General features: G+C 42.5%; 1 protein-coding gene across 1 annotated transcript in view; it reads right to left on the reverse strand.

Moving 5' to 3' along the window:
- CDH23 (cadherin-related 23) overlaps nucleotides 1-16,615 on the reverse strand; it is a 523,436-nt gene that overhangs the window by 45,526 nt on the left and 461,295 nt on the right. The window lies entirely within an intron of this gene.

Below are 16,615 nucleotides of genomic sequence, written 5' to 3' on the forward strand. Positions count from 1 at the left end.
GGTTATGTTTGAGCCAATCAGATTACAGGATGCATCTAGCCTACCAAAATGTAGTCAGCCGATAACTCAAGAATCAATGTTCATGATGAATGTGACACTGTGGTTGGCTGTTGCGAAGCTGATACTAGATCCATGCATCGTCAGACAAAACCCAGTCCACTTCCGTGCTATCTCCATGGTCGCTTGATGATAGGATTATTTTGATCCGGGCTTTTCACTGATGAGTTTTTTGAATTAGGCCACTAGACCTTTTTTGCCTAGCTCATCTTGATCTCAGAGCTCTGGTGAAGCCTGCTGAGATGAGACAACATGAAACTGCCACTGAAAATGGTGGCTGCACATAAGGGGCACTGGCCAGGAATCGAACCCAGGTTTACTGCATGTAAGGTGGGAATTCTACCACTGAACCACCTCACAACTAGAACAGATAAATGGAAAAGCCACATGCTTGTTTCCTCCTACCTTCTCCCTAGCCTCTTAAATTCTCTTTCTTGACTTGGGAGGATTCCTTCAGAATGCCTCACTTGGAATCTCTGTGGCTCCCCACTGGACCAATGGAGGAGGGCTGACAGAAACAGGATGAGGGAGGGGAGAGAGGCAGGGGCTCATTGCACATACTTGTCCTTTCCTCTCTGCATTGTGCCTGTGGCTCTGTTTTCCTGGGAGGAGGCCCTTCTCTCACAGTTCCAGGCCTCACTGGCTTCTGGGGGCACCATCTCCTCTTCTTGCACTTTTGGATCTGGGAGTGGTAATGGCTTCCTGAAGTTTCTGTGTCCTGGTGCTTTAATATCCCTCTGTCAACAGTTTCTCCATCAAACCCCATCCAGCTGAGCCCTTTCTGAGTATGCTGTTTGCTTCCTGCCAGGACTTTGAAGAATTCAGATCATGCTTAGTGACTGTACAGAGTTGAACAGTGTCTTTTCCCAAAATTCATATCCATCAGAAACTCAGTGTGTGATCTTCTTTGTAATTAGTTAAGAGAAAGCTATACAGGACTGCCAGGACAACAAATAGGTCTGTCCTGGAGAGGGTGAAACCAGGGTGCTCCCTGGAGGCAAGGATTTTGAGGCACATGGCCAGGAGGGAGCAGTCCTAAGAGAGGAATATTATGCTTAGAAGGGTCGAGGGACAGTGCAGGAGAGGAAGACCCAGGATGAGATGGATGGACTTGGTGACTGGAGAAAATGAATTAGGTCTGTTGGAGACAATGAGATTGGCTCAGGATAGGGCAGGTTTCAAAGCTAGTGTACATATGGATTAATTGTTGTTAAGTGCCCTTGAGGTGACCATGACTCACAGTGACACTATGAACAATGGATCTGTACCCTGCCCTATCCTGTGCCATCCTCATCATCTCTGGCACACTTGAACCTGCCATTACAGTCATGGTGTCAATCCATCTCAGTAAGAGTCTTCTCTGCTGGCCCTCCACCTTTCCAAGCATGATGTTCTTTTCTAAGGATTGGCTCTTCTGACAACATGCCCAAAGTATGTGAGATGAAGTTTCACTGTCCTTGCCTCCAAGAAGCACCCTGGCTGTACCTTTTCCAAGACAGATTTGTTTGTCCTTCTGGCAGTTGATGGGATATTCTGCACTCTTCTCCAGTACCACAACTCAAAGAATCACTGATTCTTCTGTCATTATTCACTGCCCGACTTTCAGAGGCATAGAAATTAATAGAAAAGATCATAGTTTGGATCAGATGCACCTTAATCTTCAAATTGACATCTTTCAGCCCTTTTCAGAGTTCTGTGACAACAGACTTTCCCAGTGCAACACGTCTTTTATTCTCCTGGCTTTCAGTGCCAAGGGTGTTGTGGATCCAAGAGAGATGAAGTAATTGACAATTTCTACCTCTTCCCCATCTATTATGATGTTGTCTATTGGCCTGATTGCTGTTGTTGTTGTGTACTGTGGAGTCCACAGCTGATCCTCCAGTGGGGTTTCAGAGGCAGTAATTAACTCAGGAGAAAACTGCTCATTTTTCTCCCATGGCAGGTTTGAACTGCATACCTTTCCGTTGGAAGCTCAATTTCTTACTATTAAACTACCAGAGTTCATTGGCCCAGTGGTGAGAATTTCTGTTTTCTTGATGTTAAGATGCAACCCATATGGCAGGCTGCAGTCTTTGATCCTCTGCAGCAAGCGTTTCAACTCAATTCAATGACTTGATGTCCTTATAAAGAAGAAGGCTATGTGACCACACACACACACACACACACACACACACACACACACATCCTGCCATGTAACAGTGGAGGCAAGTGTAACTGATGTCCACCAACAGAAATAAGGAGAGAGGCATAGAAGAGATTCCTTCTCAGAGCTTCTAGAAGGAACCAATCCTGTTGACACCTTGATTTTGTAAGCTCCAGGAGTGTGCAAGAAAAAAAAAATGTCTGTTGTTATCACATTTTGTTATGTCACTCATAGAAATTAATAGAATTGACTTACAACAAATTAATAAGGTTACAGCAACTGCAAAGATACCCACAGAAAGAATGTCACATGTTATTGCTAAGTGGACAGAATAAAAAAGGTGAATGTAGACAGCTGGTATAAAATTTTCACCTTGGGCCTGGCTGGTGCTGGACACATCTCTGTAGGAACAGACAGATGGACAGAGGACCTGGACCTCAAAAGGCTGATGCTTGTCTCTGAAAGGACAATGATTCATCTGAGCAGGAGTCCTAGCTCTTTTGTGGTGTACTAAGTGGTGGCTGGAGACTATCTGTAGAGAAGATGGAGTTGGCAGCCTTAAGATGGGGTTGTGTCATCCTGAACAGGGTAGATGTCCTTTCTGGGCCTTTTCTGTCATTAAATAATGGACTTGACTTGACGTTTAGAGCCTGTCCAGTTCAGAGAGTTCTGTTATTAGTACATGGACTAAATTACACCATGTGAAAGGCATTCCTTGGAGCCACAGAATCTCAACAGATCTTTATTAAAATTCAAGCTTTTGGGGAGAGAAAATGTATTATTTGAACATTTCTCAAACTTTCCCCCAAAGATTGGAGAGGTATCTGGCATTGAGTCTGGGAGAGTAAAGTATGGTCTCAAGAAAGAACTATTTTAGATAGAAGACATTCAAATGGCAAACAAGCACATGAAAATTGTTCAAAATCCCTAGCTCTAAGAGAGATGCAAATCAGAACAGTTATGAGATATCATCTCACTCCAGCCACAACAGCAAAGTTCAACAGAACAGCAGACAACAAATGCTGGCAAGGGTCTGGAGAAATTGGAACCCTTATTCATTGCTACTGTGTAAAATAGTGCAATCATTAAGAAAGGATGTATGATGCTTTCTCAAAAAATTGGAAAATAGAAATACCTTTTGACTCAGCAATTCCACTACTAGGAATATACCCTGAAGAAATTAGAACTGCCATCCAAACAGATATATGCACATCCATATTTATTGCTGCATTATTCACAATAGCAAAGAGATGGAAGCAACCTAAGTCCTCATCAACAAATGATTGGATAGAAAAATTATGGTATCTTCTCACAATGGAATACTACACAGCACTGAAAACCATGGAACTCGTGAAACAATACATGACATGGGTGACCCTGGAGGACATTATGCTGAGTGAAATATCTCAGTAACAATAGGACAGATACTGCATAACACCACAGGATTGACATGGGAGGGTTGGGAGAAAACTAGGAAAAGAGTAGATAGATAATGAACACTGCAATTGAACAGATAAAAGAAAGAACTGTTTAAAAATATATATGAATAGGCATTATTTGTATGATAATCGTCCAGACTAAGAGGTGCAGAGCAAAGTGGACTGGGGTAGGAGTGAGTGAGGAAGAAAATTGTGCAAAAATGAATGATTTTTTTTTTAAAAGAATGTGAACTAGGGGAGGGAGAAGCAGGGAGAGGGAGGGAAATGTGCAACAATGAATGAAAATCCAACTTTTCTGTAAACTTTTATTAAAATCACAATTAAAAAAAGGAAATTGTTCATGTAATCCTTGCAGTGGATATGGATGGATTCTGCATCCTTTTTCAGAGGGCCTTAGGGGTTGTTTTCATGAAGAGTAGCAGTGGGGGAATGCTATTTCTAGGGGATAGTATTTCATTTCTATGAAGTAGGCTAATATACAGAAGTCAAAGCTGTCAGTGGTTTTCAGGGAGTGAGAATGGTGGTGGAATCATCTGGAAAGGGACAGTGAGAATAGTGGTACAACATAAAAGATATAGTCAATATTACTGAATTACACACGTGAAAACTGTTGTTAGTACTAATTCAGTACTATTGAGTTGGAATCAAATCATAAATGAGCAGGTTGTAAGAGGCTGTGAACTGCACAGGAAGAGACTGCTGGTCTTTCTCATTCAACAGAGCCTCTGGTGGATTTGAATGACCAGAAAGGCATTGTCTTTGGTTTAGCATCACAACTCTCCATAGACTACGTCACCAGAACTCCCTACAAACAATTTGCAGAAGGGCCCCAAGATATTTCAGTGTTTGTCTGGTGGCTCCATATGTCCCTGAATGTAGCCGTGAACTCTCACCGTGCAGGAGTTTGGCACTATGTCCCTGAGTCCTCTGACAGAAAGAGGTGAATCCTGCAGGAAGGGAGAGGAATTCTAGCTTCGCGGGGGAGGGCGATGATGCTGGCAGCCCCACTTCCCCAGACTCACCTCTCAGACTCTCTGGAAGTGGGTCTAACCAGATTGAGGAGCCTGTCTGTCATAGAGGAGCTGTGTCATAGAAGGGGCCGTGTCATAGAGGGGGGCTGCATAATGGAGGAGAGGGGGGCTGTATTATAGAGGGGGTGTGCCATAGAGGGGCTTTATCTTTGAGGAGGACTGTGTCATACAGGGGGGGCTGTGTCATGGGGGGTTGTGTCATACAGGGGCTGTGTCATAGAGGGGGCTGTGTCATAGAGTGGGCTGTATCATGGGGGGCTGTATCATGGGGAGGCCATATCATAGAGGGGAGCCCTATCATAGAGGGGCTGTGTCATAGAGGGGGGCCGTGTCATAGAGAGGCTGTGTCATAGAGGGTACCATGTCATAGAGGGGGCCGTGTCATAGAGGAGGGGCTGTGTCATAAAGGGGGCTGTGTCATAGAGGGCTCTGTCTTAGAGGGGGCCGTCATTGAGGGGGTCATGTCATAGAGGGGGCCGTGTCATAGAGGAGGGGCTGTGTCATAAAGGGGGCTGTGTCATAGAGGGCTCTGTCTTAGAGGGGGCCGTCATTGAGGGGGTCATGTCATAGAGGGGGCCGTGTCATAGAGGAGGCTGTGTCATAGTGATAGGGAATGGCAAAGGACACCTGACAAAGGAGATCAATCAGAACTGGTTTTGAGAAAGACTGTGGTAATAAAACAATATAAGATGACCCTCAAGGAATGTGGCTATATGACAATAAAAAGAGATTCTCAAGGAATGTGGTAAAACAGCAGACTCAAGGAAAAGATAAACGAAATGGCCAAAGTCACTATATGTCCATTAGAAGGAATGCACCATCAGCTGTTTAAACCCCACTCCCTGCTAAGAAAAGATATATAAACCCTTTTGTAAGATAAAAACAGTCAGTCTGTTCTGACCCGTTCATAGTCTGTTATGAATGTCTGTTAAATCTCAGTTTCTTTCTCTTGCTCTTACTTGGTATTGGTGTGTTTCCTGTATTTCCGAATCAGAACTTTCTAGTTCTTACTCAAAGAGGCCCCTGGACCTCTTTTGGAAACCCTCCCCTTGACAATAGAGGGACTATGTCATAGAGGGGCTGTGTCATAGAGGTGGGGGGCTGTGCCATTGGGACCTGTGTCATAGAGGGCTTTTCTACAGAACCCCTCCTGCTTTGAGTCCAGCCCTAGGCTTGGTTAGGGTAAAGTGAGTGTGATCTTTTCTGGCCTCCAGGGTGAGGACGAAGGCTTTGTCTTAAAGGGCCTCTCAGCTGGGCCCTTCCTGCCCTGCCCTGGCATTGAGGAAACAGTGTTTGAGGTTTCTGGTCCATGCCCTCACCTTAGGCAATGACTCTGAGTCTTCCTATGTCTCACCCTGACGCAACCCCAGGTAGTGTGGTGAGAGGAAGGAAATAAGAAGGGCTGCACCCAGCCCGGTTTTTTCTGTCCTCTGGGGAAGGGTGTGATAGGACAGTTGCTTCCTTTCCACAGCTCCAGGCTCTCAGCACCCACTTGCTGCACCCCACGGTAGAAGGAATCTGGTTTTGAGTGTGTTCTGGGCAAGTCCAGGCCTGGAAGTGTCTAGGGGAGAAGGGTGAGGTGCTGCTCTAGGATCCCATTCCTCAGTGGCCTGGCCTCATGTCTGCCAAAGGACCATCTGACCATCTTCTCAGGTGAAGGAATGCTCACACTGTCAGCAGGGAGGCTCCTGGCCACTTCCAGGCTGAAGTCAAAAGGTCAAGGTTGCACCCAAGTTCCTGAGGTTATGTCCCATCCTGTTGGATTTCCATAGATCTCAGGGGGCCGAACTGCACAAGACCGCCTCTCTTGTGGCCCTTCTCAACCCATGACCAAGGAAGGGACAACAGTCCTGAGAGATCTCATAATGTGAATCAAGTCACCGAGGGAGCCCCCAGAATTTCTGATTCCCATTTATTCTCATTCTCCTGAGTTGACTCTTATTGTTCTTTTTCCTTCTGGGTGTTGCTTAAGAGCTTAGGGTCCTTATGGGGACAGCAAAGTAGAAAAAAGTAAAAAAGACAAGATGCTTTGTAAACTATATATCAGAATATGGTTTCTAATAACTCAACATATATTAAGACTGATGGCCCAGTAATAAGGTGCTGCGCTGACAACCTGAAGACACATGGTTGGAGTCCACCAGCTGCTCCATGGGTGAAAGATAGACAGTCTCCTTCTGCACAATTAATTGCCTCTGAAAACCCTAGAGGGTCAGCTGTGGCTCAGTTCTGACTTCACAGTACTCAGTGACAACAACAACAATGTGTGCGTAGGCTGCACAATCAACATTCCTGGCACCAGCAGTCAGAAAATCAAAAGACATATTGTATTAGGAAAATCTGGGGTCAGGGACCTCTCCAGAGTACTGAGAAGCAATGATGTCAGTCTAGAGAGTAGGGTGCACCTGATCCAGGCCATAGTCTTCACAATTACTTGCTATGCATTAGAAAGCTGAACAATGACTAAGGACGGCAGAAGAAGAATGGATGCATTTGAACCATGGTGCTGGAGAAGACTCTTAAACATGGAACACCAAGAAAACAAAAAGTCTATCTTGGAGAGGGTGAAACCAAATTTCTCCTTGGAGGCTAGGATTTTGAAGCTTTGTCTCACATACTTTGGGCATATGGCCAGGAGGGACTGATCCTTGGAGAAAGACACAATGCTCAGGGACAGTGCAGAAGAGGAAGACCCTGGATGAGAAGGATTGATATAGTAACTGGAGCAATGGGGGTAGATGTGTCAGAGTCAGTGAGATTGGCTCAGGATAGGACAGCCTTCAGAGCTGCTGTACATAAAGTTGCTCTATGAGTCACAGGCAACCTGACGGCATGTAACAACAACACAACACACACACACACACACACACACAAGCATACATATATGACTTTGACAACATAACAACAAAAAGATAGCCCAACCATAAAATGGAGGAAAGACTTGAATCTGACAGTTTACCATGGACCACATTCATATGGCCACTAAAAGCACCTATTGCCACTAAGCATCATTATGTGAAAGATGCCTGGCACAGTGGTCATCAGAGAGATGCAAATCAAAGCCACAGAGACAGCTTTACACTCCCACTAGATGTCTAAGATGAAAACAGAACCAACAAGCAAACAGACAAAAAAAAATTCCCCGAAAATAACAAACGTTGGTAAGGGTGTGGGGAACTCAGAACCAACGCTGATGGAAATGCCAACTGGAGCAGCCGTGGTGGAAACAGTGTGAAAGTTCCTCATATGATCCAGCAATTTCACTCCTAGGTCTATACACCTAAAAGGTTTGAATGCAGACGCTAAAAAAAAAAAAAAAGAGTACAACGATTTTTACTGCAACACTGTTCACAAAAGTGGAAAGGTAGAAATAATCTAAAAGTCCATCAACAGATGACTAAAAAGTGGTACCAATACACAATTAAATACTACTCAGTAGGAGAAATGAAAATTTTTTTTATTGTATTCTTTTTACGTGTACCGTCAAATCAGATCTGACTGGTACAGGAGGAGATTGCACCCTCCTTCTCCAGCAGAGCATCTGGTGGATTTGAACCGCGTACCTCTGGGATTGCAGTGCAGCGTCTTGCCACTAGGCCACCAGAGCTCCCTTGAGAAATGAAATTTTGATGCATCCTATAATAAGGTGGTCAAATGGTAAAGAGTTATGCTGCCAACCCAAAGATATACCAGTTCGAATACACCAGCCACTCCTTGGTCGAATGATGGGTAATCTCTGCTTGTGTGATTTAGAGCCCCCAAATTCGCACTAGAGGGTCATCTATAAGTCAGTTATAACATAATATAGATGGAGCTTAAAGGCATCACACTGAGTGAAACAAACCAATCATAAAAGGACAAATACAATGTCACTTATAAATACAAGAAAAGTATACAGAAATAAAAGTTTACTAGTGGTTACCAGGGGCAAGAGTTAGAGGTGAAGGGGGGTTAATGATGCTAGAAAACTCGTATTGATTAATGGTGTGGTTGCACAGCCAATTATTATCATTTCTATCAATAGGTTGTATACCTGTAAAGAGTTGAATTGGCAAAAGTGTGGTAGATGTATTTATAAGAATGACAAAGAACAGCTGCTGAGTCAGCTCATCACGTACAATCAAATGGTCACGGGAATTGGCGCGTTGGAGTGAAGGTCATGGTTTCATCCAACATTCCATTTAGTTGACCTAAATACGGTTAGTGGTTTTGATCTGTCTCCTAGCTTGGTGCATTGTAACCAGGGTCTTAAAGGCTAGCAGTGGTCATCCAACATACAAATGGTTTCTATTCATCTGGAACAACAGTCGGCAAAGGGTTGGAATAGGAGGAGGGTCTGAAATGTGTGCCTAGCTTTCTCCATGAATAACTGCATCCTTTGCCCCGACACAAGAAGAACTAGAAGGTGCCTGGCTACAATTACTGAATATTTTCATCAAAGATTCCATTACAGCGCCCTGATCTTTGGAGGGAAATGAACAGAATTTAAAAATCTCATGGACTTTATTTAAAGTTTCTGGTCACGAAGAGTAAATGAACCTCTGAAATTATTCCTCTGAAATACTCTTTAAACCTCAAGCCCCAAATAGCTCCTGACATTTTCTTACAACTCAACGACTGCTTAACTTAACTAGTGAAAAATGGCTGTGATGAAATTGAAACCAGCAACTCGAGAGGTTAGATAAAAACCGCAGGAGTCAGTCAATTTATGTTAATGGGAGAAAACCTCAGAAAAAGAGGATGAGAATGGCTGCACAATTCAAAGAATGGGATTAGCATCACTCAATTGTTCATGTCAATACTATTGAAACGGGGTGTGTTTTACTGTGTATATTCTTAACAGTAAACATTAAATAAAATACAAAGGGGGGAAATGTCAGAATCATTGCCACAGAATTGGAAGTGACTCATAATTCACCCTCCCGAAGCTTTTCGGAGGCTTTATATCATGAAGACTGCCCATCTTTCCACGGAGTTGCTGGAGGATTTGATCTGGCAGCAAGGCATGGCCACTGGGTTAGCAGCACAGTTCCCTGTAAACTACTTCACCAGAGTTCAGCAATAAAGCCCCTGGCTGAAAAGGCTGTCCTCTTGCCTCTCCCTACACTCTGGCCCTGGTCATGGTCACCTCCACGTCTCCATGTGGGCACTCATTCCTCACTTGTCCATGGTTTTGGAGCTGCTGAGTAGACTAGTAAGGGCCTAACAGATTGGGTAAAAAGATTTTCACTTTGCATTCGTTTGGGTCACATCCTGAGCTGAAGCCCTTCCTTGGGGATTTTTGTGGTTTATAGTTAAAGGTTAACAGAAAGCAATATTAATTTTCTCTTGTTTGTCTTGAGACAGAACAATAAGGAGCCCTTTGGAACACACAGGAGAGGGTCAGCCATCCTTGGAATGGCAGTGAGAACTGGCCAGTGTGATGGACTGATGGGGACTCCATCATGCCTGGGACTCGATTATCATCTAGACGTCGCTGGGAAAGCAAAGGTGCTTTTCCTTATAAAACCCTGTTCAGCCTCCTGACAGAGGGGCAGATTTGCTGTACCTCCTGTCTCCAATCTATAAGCATATCATGAAACCCTTGCTTCTCACCTCACACCTCTCTCTGAGATTGGCTTTTAGTGGCTGGTAGCAGACACAAAAATTTATAGTGTCAGATTCTGGTGGCTGGCATGAAGATTTGGCCAAAGACAGAATTCACTTCAGTGAAGGAAGATTTTGAATGGACCACAGGACATTCACCCTGAGAGCTACCTCTCAGAGTTGAGTTTGCCAAGATGTCACCAGTCCTCAACCACCTGAAGGAGTGAAGGGAACAAGCAGGGTGAGTCTGAGATCCCCTTTCTGGCACCCCAGGACAGGGCAGATAGTGTGGGCTGGGGGACTTGGGCCAGAGCCAGTTCTTTTGGCTTTGGGGCAACTAGAATCCACGAATGACTGACCCTGTGAGTAGGAATGCACAAATGGGACTCTTTAGGAAGGTCAGGATGGCCATGAGTAAGAAGTGTTAGGTACTGTGTGTGTGTGTGTGTGTGTGTGTGTGTGTGTGTGTGTGCACGCGCACGTGCATAACTCAGGGGCCTGAGGCACGTGGAGGAAGAGTTTCATGGAGAATTATTCTTCTCTGAAGGTTGATTAAAACAAGACTTCTGGGTAATTTGGTGGACTCAGCAGACTTCTTGTTTTTTATCAATGAGTTGGATCTGACTTATAGCTGACTCTCCAGAAGGTTTTCAGAAGGCATTTGACTCTGCAGATCATAACAAATTGTGGTTAACATTGAATGAATGGGAACACATCAGAGCACTTAATTATGCTCATACGAAACCTAAACCTAGACCAAGAAGCTATTGTTCAAACAAAGCAAGGAAACACTGCAAGATTTAAAATCAGGAAAGGTATGCAGGAGGACTGTATCCTTTCTCTATATTTGTTCAATCCATTCACTAAGCAAATAGTTAGAAAAGTTGGACTCTGAGGAAGAATGTGAAATGAGGATCAGAGGAAAACTCAACAACCTGCATTATACAGATGATACAACCTTGTTTATTGAGGACATGAAGCAATTGCTTCAGGAGATTAAAGACTACAGCCTTCAATATGAATTGCATCTCAGTATCAAGAAGACAAAAGTCCTGACAAATGGACTGATAAGCATCATCATGATAGATGAAGAAGAAGTTGAAATTGTCAATGATTTCCTCTTACTTGGATTCATAGTCAGCACCCTTGGTGCCAGCAATCAGGAGATCAAGAGACACATTGCATTGGGCAAGTCCACTGTCAGGGCCCTCTCCAAAATATTGAGGAACAGTGACATCAGTTTGAGGACTAAGGTGCCCCTAATTCAGGCCATGGTCTTTTCCATCACTCACTTATCCGAGAGCTAAACAATGAATAAAAATTGATGCCTTTGAGCAGTAGCGTACTTTTATCATATATATCAAAACCAAATTATACAAAGGCAAGACCATCACAATGGATACCTTCAAATCACTAAAAAAAAATCAGGATAAAATGGCATAAAAAACTGAACAAAATAAAGAACAAGAAAACTTTTCAGAGAAGAAAAAGCTATTTGAACTTTCAGATAAGGAATTTAAAACTGACAGTTAAAAAACAACTATTGTTACTGTATAACAAGAAAATAATTTTTTTTTCCAGGGGTGGGAGGGGGTGGCAGGGAGGGAAATGTGCAACAATGAATGAATGGAAATCCAAGTTCTCTATAAACTTTCATTAAAATATCAATAAATAAAAAAGTAACAAAAAAAACCCCAAACAACCATGAGATATCATCTTATCCCAGCAACAATAGCAAAATTCAACAGGGTTGTTGTTGTTGTCAGGTGCCATCAAGTCCAGCATGACTCATAGCAACCCTATAATCAACAGGTCTGAACCTTGTCCTAGCCTGTGTAACCATCACACTTCCTGACACACTAGGGCCCACCTGTTGACGGTATTCCTCTCCTTCACTGAGCTTTCACCCTTCCAAGCATCATGTCCCTCTCCAAGGAATAGCCCCTCCTAGCAACATACCTGAAGTATGTAAGAAAAAGCCTCATCACCCTTGCCTCCAAAGAGCACTCTGGCTGCACCTTCTCCAACACATATTTGTTTGTTCTTTTGGTTGTCCAGGAACTGTTCAGTGCTTTTCTCCAACACCACAGTTCAAACACATCAACTCTTCTTCTGTTATCTCTATTCATTATCCAGCTATCAGATGCATAGCAAGTGATCAGAAAGACCATGGCTTGAATCAGACACACCTTAGTCTTCAAACTGATATCATTACTCCTCAATAATTTAGAGACATCTCTAACTGAAGCCTTTTTGGATCAGATCATATACTAATAATCAACAGGGTAGCAAACAACAAATGCTGGCAAGGTTGTGGAGAGATTGAAACTTAATCACTTCTGGTGGGAATATAAAATGGTACAGCCACTATGGAAAGCAGTCTGGTGCTTTCTCAAAAAGTTGGAAATAGAAATACTATTTGATTCAGCAATTCCACTACTGGGAACATATCCTAAAGAAACCAGAGCCACTACTCAAACAGATGTATGCACACACATGTTTATTGCTGTGCTATTCACAATAACAAACAGATGGAAACAACCCAAGTGCTCATGCACAAACGAATGGATAGAAAAATTGCAAAACATTCACACAATGGAATATTACGTAGCATTGAAAAACAATGAAATAGTAAAACATTGCACAACATAGGGGAGCCTGGAGGACATTATGTGAACTGAAATAGCTCAGTCACAAACGGAAAAACATTGCTTTTATAAAATAAGGTAGTCATGGGGGGGATGGGGAGAGAATGTGAAAAGAGTGGATAAATAATGAGCACTGCATTGAACAGATGAGGGAAAGGACTGTCCAAAAGGAATATATGATTAGACATGACATATATTACAACAATCCAGAACAAGGGGGGTGCCTTACAGGGTGGGTAGGGGAGTGAAGTGGGTGGAAGAAAATGTTAAACAATTTTAAAAAAGAATAAATATTATTAAAAAAAGAAAAAAGAGAGTTAAATGTCCGCTAAGGATTTAGAAAAACATAAAAGTATAGGAAAGTTAATGAGAGAACTGTGCAGGGAAAAGTGGAGAAAATAAATGGGAAATTAGAAACAATTCAAAACCAGGAAATGGAAATTCTGAATATTAAGAATAAAATTTCAGAAATAGACAATACATTGGAAGGAAAAAAGAGCAGAATTAAAGAAACAGAGCATGGGCTTAGTGAAACGGAGGACAAAGTCCTCAATACTAATCCGTCAGAGGAACAAGGAGAAGAGAGAAGGAAAATGAAGAAAGCTGGAGGATTATGTGGGATGACACCAAGGGGAATAACGTACATGTGATTGGGATTCCAGAAAAGGAAGAGATTTTTAAAAAAACCCAAAAACAGCACAAAGGAAATAGTTGAAATTTGCTAGGAGAAAAAGTTCCCAAACTTTTAAAAGATGAGAGAATATAAAAAGCTGAGTGAACCCTAAAGAGAACAGACCCCATCAGCTCAGGGAAAAAAAAGCAGCATTAACTAGAAGGAGAACCAGCAAGACTAAGCTCCAATTTCTCAGAAGAAACCATGCAGACACGAAAGCAAGGGGATGTCGTCGATAAGACTCTTTGGGAAAATGCCAATCAAGAATTCTCCAAGCAGCTATAAGGTTCTTCAGACATGACGGTGTTACTATGACATTTCCAGATAAAGAGAAACGAAGGGAATCTGTGAAAACTGGAGCACCCTTACAGGGAATCCTAAAGGCAGTGAGTGCTTCGGACCAAGGGCCAACAACAGGAGATAACAATCTATAAATATAAAAGAATGTATACAATGACACCATTCAGAAACTGACCCAGACACGGAAATATGCAAAGTATAATAAACCCACAAACTTCAGTCATTTTAATTGCTCATCAAAGTTCAAGATTTTAAGTCCTCATTCACAGATGCCTTTTCTTTATTCCACACAGCAGTGAGATTTTCTTTTCCCGCTCTAGCAAAATCATAAAGTCTGCTTAAATAAAAGCAAAGGAAGTTTTTGAGGGATGGAGAGAGTTCAGAACACAGATGTGCCACAGACAGTCAGGGAAAGGGGTACAACAGTATATTATTGCAGGAGAAATGAAAGGTTACAAAGTCCATGACTGAGTCAAAGAGTATCAGGAAAGCTAAAGGTGGAATATCTAAAAACGAGGATTTGGCAGTGATTGGTGCCTGACACACAAGTGGGATTACCCGATCCGGCACAGGCACTTGGGCAATTCAGGTGATTACAGGGTGGTCTCAGAATTGCATCAAGACAGGTTTTTCTGGTAATGCGTAATAAAATTGCTTCCTCAAGTCAGTCTGTTTCTGGGAGTTCATTGTAAAGATCTATTGATAATGCTGTGTACCAAGACCCTTGGGGCATGAGCGATTGCATCTTGTATCTGTTGGACTGTAAAGAAAAACACTCTTTGAGAGCAGGTTACAAATATGCTATTCCTGCCAGATCTCACATAAAAAGAATGTCATCCTTGGGATCGATAGCCATGTCAGCACCAAGGTTAAAAGAAATTCCATTTGTAAACACAGTTTTTAAAAGATCCATGATAAATCCATAATACATGACAGATCTACTTTAAAATGGAATTAAAGCCACATTTCCTTCTGCTCCATTTATATACACAAAAAGTGTCTCTGATTTTAAATTATCAATTTTCTGCCTCCAATATAGGCCAACTCCCTATAATTTCATTACATTTCTCTCTATAATGCCCAAAAAAATGTCAAGTCATACACTTGAGTCTTACAGGACCATGCCTTTCAACTTTCAACAAGTGATCATCTGATTAAGGATAACACTCCAAACGAACGTCTAAAGAGAGTTTTTTAAAAGTTGATTAAAATAGATGATAACCAAGCAGAGAGGTACAAACAAGGCATCTGCTCCAACCTGGCTTATCAGGCACTGAATGTCTATCAGTATCATCTTAATACTATCTATCTCAGAAAAAATACTCAAGTCCTAGCAACAGATTTGGCAGGAAAAATATGACTTTACCAGATATGAGAAAAGGAAAATAATATTTTTAATATAACGTTGCCTGGCCCAGGCAATGCCCTTAAAGGGGAAAATAAGGCTCCCCCGCAAGACCTAGTCACAATAGTCCATGCCTGTCCAGGTCATCTGTGTGAGGCTGACAGTCCTGAGTAACAGGGCCCAGGGGCCGGCACTGTGACCATCTCCTACTGTAGCAGAGCCCGGCAGTGCCTTCTTAGCTGTAGAAATGAAAGCAGGGGCTCACAGGTAGCCCACCTTCCAGCAGAGCCTAGAAGCAGTTTGGAGTTGAACCAGGTGGAGCGGAGAAGAATGAAGAGGAAGAGGTGTGAATCGCTAAAAAAAAAAAACAAACAAAAAACCAACAACAAAAAAGAGATGGGAGAAATTGTATTGCTGTCCATCCACAAGGCCCTGAGAAACTCCTAGGAGTAGTAACCTGAGAGCAGGTTGGCAGGGTGGAAAGTAAAGAAATAAAAAGATTTATAATTTAGAATATTCTTCTATAAATCATTTCTATTTATGTAGAAGAATAATAATTAATAAATAACCAGCTGCAGTTTTGAGTTGACCATGGAGGAAATTGAAGTCCTTTGAGATAGTACCCTCCTACTGAAAATTGTCCCTTTCCTCTGGATAGACTTTGCCAGTCTCTAAAGACTTGTAGTTAGGTGCCTCGAGTCGAGTATGACTCCTAACAACCTTAGGAACAACAGATCTGAACCCTATCCCACCCTGTGCCATCCTCACAATCTCTGACACAACTGAAGCCCATTGCTGCAGTCACTGTGTTAATCTATGTGTGTGCTGAATGTCTTCCTCTTTTTCAGTAACTCTTCACCTTTCCAAGGAATAGCCTCTTATGCCCAAAGTATATGAGATGAAGCTTTATCATCTTTGCCTCCAGGGAGCACTCTGGCTGCATCTTCTCCAAGACATATCTATTTGTTCTTTTGATAGTTCATGGGATATTCAGTACTCTTCTTTAGCACCCCAGCTCAAAGGAATAAATTCTCCTCTGTCATCCTTATTCATTGTCCAGCTCTCAGATGCACAGCAAGTGACTGAAAAGATCATGGCCTGAATCAGACACACCTTAGTCCTCAAACTGACATCATTGCTCCTCAATAATTTGAAGAGATCCCTGACTACAGACTTTCCCAGTGCAATACATCTCCTTATTTCCTAACTGCTGGTATCAAGGGTGTTGAGTGTGGATACAAGTAAGGTGAAGCTGTTGATAGTTTCAATATTTTCTCCATCCTTGATGTTGCCTATTAATCCAGTGATAAGAATTTTGGTTTTCTTGATGTTGAGATGCAATCTTAATCTCTAGAGACTGTTGTTGTTGTTATGTGCCATCGAGTCGTTTCCG

This window comes from Elephantulus edwardii, unplaced genomic scaffold (genome assembly GCF_000299155.1).
Source record: "Elephantulus edwardii isolate Elephantulus edwardi_28Jun2011 unplaced genomic scaffold, EleEdw1.0 scaffold00074, whole genome shotgun sequence".
NCBI classification, from domain to species: domain Eukaryota; kingdom Metazoa; phylum Chordata; class Mammalia; order Macroscelidea; family Macroscelididae; genus Elephantulus; species Elephantulus edwardii.